Genomic DNA, 5,175 nt, shown 5'->3' with positions numbered 1-5,175 from the left:
GGCGTCAACGTGGAGGGCACCATCTCAAATTGTGTGGATGAAACAAAACTCTGAAGTGTTCTAAAATTCAGAGGAGGATAATAATAAATTTCCAGCGGACAGAGGTAGGCTGGTGGAACAGATGCCATGAAGTGAAATTTAATGCGGAGAAGAGTGAAGTTGTACATTTTTTCAGGTAGAGCGAGGAAGGTGATATAAGGTACACTAGTCAATGCTAAATGAGATACAAGAGCCGAGGGGGCTGGCGAAATGGCTACACCAACCATTGAAGTTCGCAGCGCATGTCGGGACATTAGTTAAATTAGTGACAGGTTATTCATTGCAAAATCAAGTGGGTCCTCCGACTGTGCGTTGGATTTTCAATTCACTCCCAGCATTCGGCGGAGTTGCAAGGAGAAGGAACTGGAAGATCTTTCTACCTGGCTTTCAGTCACAGATTTGTTATGTTTATAGCAAATATAGTAACAACTAAACTGCAGGAAAAAGAATCCAACTGCAGTTGTCATGTACGCGTTGATCTCAGAGACAGTCGGCTCGCAGCACCGCTTGATAGAAGAGAAGTCAACACTGTCCAGAGTTCTCACTGCTTTTCGCTAGTATTTGCGCTGTGCTGAGTGTTCTTCATAAGAAGTGAAAACGAGTTAAATTTAATTCAAAAACTTTATACGGCGATAGCATTAGTTTCTCAGGCACTGAATTATTTATGGGCGACAAATTTATGGGCTATGACGTATATTTTGCAATATCGGTGTTTTGTTTCATTCGGACGTGGTTTATAGCAATTGGCAATGAATTATTACCCTGTTGTACGACGCTTGTAAAGCACATGATTTTAGTGCCACCAGCTGAAGAGTCGAGGCGGAGACAGTCATAAAGGATATGGTGTGTACACAAAGAGCAGATAGTTCAGTCATCCAGTGAGCAATGGGCGTATTTCCTAGGTGGTGAGAAACAGGGGAACAAATAGATGTAAAAGGGTTTGGGTCTTCAGGTACACCACTCATTAACCGCCAGTGCACATGTACAAACAATCATTTTAAGATCTCAACTTCCAGACTGTCATATCCGAAGACCACTCCTTCCAAAAGAGATTTACACAACTGCCTTAAATTTGCTGCTACACGGATCTATGTAACAGGCATAAAACCTACAAAGGAGTTTTGTAATGCAATGTTGCGAATTACATACCAACATTTTGCTGTGAACATGATTGTACACCACTTCTGGGGTCGCAAACTTATTAGGAATTCTTTATGTGCGATGGCGCTTTATGACGGTGCGAATTGAGAATTGTGAGGATGGTACAATTGAGGCAGCAAATCAGCCAGAATATTCGTGAATTTTTGTGAAGCCGTGAAACACATAATACACCTGTTCCTGTTTCTCACATTCTTACAGAAGCTGCTAAAAGCAACAGGATTACATTGGACATTGAATTGGAAGCAGTGCTGATTCCGGAGTTCAGTTGGTCACTTTAGGAGTTCAGTTCTGATAATCTTAGATTTGTATAATTACAGGAAGGGTAAAACAGAGAAGGTGCCCGTTCTGTCTTTGCTGGTTCGCTGAAGGAGACATTCACCTATCGTCAATGCCCCGCCGTTTGCTCTTTCCAAGAACGGGCATAAAGTAGATGGGCCGACAGGCCTCTTTCTGAGCTGCAGGATTTGATGAATCACGTCTTTAATTTCTGCGTTGACCGGGAGATTAGAAAATAGCTGAAGACGTGAAGGTGATGAGCGAATGCTTCCAGGTAATTGTCTGATGTTTTGTACCGAACATGTAACACATGTAAGAGGATTTCAAACACAACATAGGTCTACAAATTACTACTATATTTTCTCCTAATTAACCTCGCTTCCACTTACACTCCCGATAAGGAAACAATAAAAAACAAATATATTTAAACATACCCCAGCAAGTCGACAAAATTCCCTGGGCAGAAGTATTCAAAATGGCTATTCCAAGCTTAGGTCTCTGTAGACAGCAGGCTTAATGCACAAATACTGAAGGCTGTTTGCATTTGCAGTTGACCTTAGAATGCCTTCCCTGCCATCGTTCTCCTTTATACTTGTTTGTCCTTTTTAATGTGAGCCCCATTGTTCCCATGTGTCTTTGGGACTTTACCTTTCTCATAATATGAATCATATTGCTGATCACAGTGCTAATATTATCAGGATCCTATGGAAAAATACAAACATGCTGATTGGTTGCCTTCTCTGGCTAGGTGTAACAACCAACCATCTCATTAAAATTCAAACTACTGTGATTTATCTAAAATTGCAAACTCTGTTCACCTCACATTCTAAGACTTCAGCCATGGTTTCCCATTTAGCATTTCAAACCTAGCTTCATTTGATAAGTTAAAGCCTCCAGACCAGCTGTCTCCAATTCAATTAAATCCCACACATACTCAGAGAAACTAACCAAATCCCACTATTATCAACTTTTACAATAAATCAAAATAATGTTATGAGAATTATTGTAGTTCGTGACATCTGGAATTCCGTCCCTTAAGCTCTGAGCCCCTTTAACTCTCTCTTCCTTCAAACACTCGTTCAAATCTACCCATTTAGACAGACAGTTCGTCATTTTCCTAAAGACCTCCATGTGAAGCTTCGTTTTAAATGTTGACATATAATGATCATTTCAAGCACATTGGCAAGGGAACGGGTGGGGAGTGTTCTTTTGTGAAATACAACTAATACATAGAAGATTCTGGTGTGCTGTTCAGTTCAGCGGGCTTCAAAATTAAATTGTGTGGATCCGTTAAAAGTTTATATATCCCGCTGGTCAGAGCTTAGGTTGTGGAATATTGATGAGGGTCACTGCTGAATCTGGGATGACGAGTATTATCTAACGTTGGCTCCCATTTTTAGCAGCAGATACCACAGGATATCCACGTTCATCATGTCGGACCTCCACCAACGATTTAGAATTTGGTAATTTCCATGAGGTGACCAGGACTGCACACAGTACTCACATTGTGGCCTAACTAATGATTGATAAAGTTCCAAAATAATCTCCCTGCTAGTATGTGTTATGCCTTGTCTAATAAGCGAAATGATTCTCCTTGACTTCTTAAACACCTCATTAGCCTTTCAAGTAACATTTGGGAATCTGTAGAGATTCACTCCAATGTCCATCACTTCCTCTAAACCTCCCAATAATCTCTTCATTAATTGTGTATTCCCTTTGACCTGTTTGAGCTCCCCAGCTGTATTACATCGCTCTCCCACGGGCTGAATTCCATTTGGCATTTTTCTGTCCATCTAACCAGTCAATTGATAAATTCCTGCTATCAAACCTCCTCACTATCAAACACAACCACTGTTCTCGTTGGCTGAAAACTTCATGAAGTTTCCCCCTATATATATTGCCAAATAGTTAATGTGTGTCAAGAAAAGCACGGCTAAATATGTATGTGGCTTTTTTCAGGAGAGAAATCCGGTTGATACAAATCCATCTCCCAAATACCCTTAAGGCTGATATTTTCAGGATTCACCTCGGTGCTCGGGCCCTCTTTAAAATGTAAGTTCTCCGTTCGCTCTGCCATGCAGTCTGATAAACAATTCCCAGTGATATTTGCAGCAAAACAGTGCAACGGATTGGAAAACATTGCATTATAACGGCGCACCGTTGATTGGTGACACATAATCTCCTGGGCTCAGAAATCAATGCCGCCCCCGTCTAATTCCAACCAATCTCGAACGCTTCGTTATGAAGGCAGCCAGAAGAGGGTAAACGCGAGTCAAAACAAGAGTGAGCTCCCCCCACAATGTAGCTCTGAGACTTTGGAAACCGCGCTATTGCATGACTGTTAATCAGATAAATACATCAACCACAGGGGCTGTTGGCCTGTTACTTACCGCTTTCCCAACTTGATCTGATCGCCTCAAGTCAACGATTGAGGGCCACGTGGAAACATATTTCAGTTCCCTGACATTGCAACTCCCCCGAATGATAGCACCAAATGTAAATTTCAACAGGCTATCGGTAATTTCACGTTTAAGCCACCGTTCTGCATTTGCCATGAAATCCACACGCTTCAATTCCAACATCCTTGAGATACGCCTTATTGCGACACAATTTTCACTTTGGTGTTTGAAGTGCTTACAATTATTAAATTTAGCATCGTTCTTAAGGCAATTGTGAATGAACAACTTGCACTTGTCATGTGCGTCATGCCCACACCCCAAGAAACAAATCGAAAAGAGATTGTCTGAGATATCAGCCTATCGATGACGGGAGATTTTGCAGCTGAAGGTTTGTTATGGACAGATTATTTTCATCATTGACAGGAAGGAGAAGGTATCTGTTGCTGAAGAGCTTTGTGAAGCGAGTTATTGTTGCCATGTAGAGAGCTGTTGTTAGCTTTAATTCCTTCTAAGTCGAATACAATTCGATGGCCCGTACGGGGATCGAACCCGCGCCCTTGGCGGAACATTCAGCAGCTCTGGGAGAAACATACACTCTCAGTTCGCTGGTAACCTGACGTTTCAACTGGGCAAATAGGAGAGTTCCAGACTGTGCACAATCAATCAGCGAGGAAGAATTATCCACTCTCTGCCAGATGAATTTGAAAACCAGATGTTGGAAGAGCTGCTGCAGGTGGCCGGTTAGCTCAGCTGGTTAGAGCGTGGTGCTAATAACGCCAAAGTCGCGGGTTCGATCCCCGTACGGGCCAAAGAATTTTATTCGACTTAGAAGGAATTAAAGCTATGAACAGTTCTCTACACGGCAACAATAACTCGCTTCACAACAATTTCACGCAAATACTGCATCTGTCAGCAAAGTCTATCCATTATCAAATTTCTCATCAGTCAGCTGCTGGCCAGGCCAAAAAAGCATTTGCTGCTTCGAGATGTCTTTTAAAAAAGCAGCAGAATATACTCCTAATTTGTCGTTAATTATTCTCAAACATGCCCGGAACGAAGTAAAATACTGAACCGGAACGTCTACTTCATTGCTTAGCTACTTGTAAGCGACAGATAAACGAGGTCGCTGAGAAACCAATGCTTTCCCGTCTCTGTCTGACAATGTAGCCACGAAGACACCCAGCAGAGGGTGAACCCAACGCAAAATATCTGTGAGCTCTCCGCACTGTGAAGCAAATTTGCCTTATGACTGTTACTGGGATAGGTTTGTAAATCACCAAGGGCAGTCGGCCTGATATTT

The 5,175-nt window shown here is 42.0% G+C and overlaps 1 non-coding gene across 1 annotated transcript; it reads left to right on the top strand.

Annotated features, from left to right (window-relative positions):
* Positions 1 to 4,610: 4,610 nt before the first annotated feature.
* On the top strand, positions 4,611 to 4,684 carry trnai-aau. The gene has a single exon. It is a non-coding gene; the product is annotated as a tRNA-Ile (tRNA).
* The last annotated feature ends 491 nt before the right edge of the window (positions 4,685 to 5,175 follow it).

Source organism: Carcharodon carcharias, chromosome 18 (assembly GCF_017639515.1).
Source record: "Carcharodon carcharias isolate sCarCar2 chromosome 18, sCarCar2.pri, whole genome shotgun sequence".
In the NCBI taxonomy this organism is placed as follows: domain Eukaryota; kingdom Metazoa; phylum Chordata; class Chondrichthyes; order Lamniformes; family Lamnidae; genus Carcharodon; species Carcharodon carcharias.
Note: the sequence above shows the minus strand (reverse complement) of the source record. Positions and strands in the feature narration are given on the sequence as shown.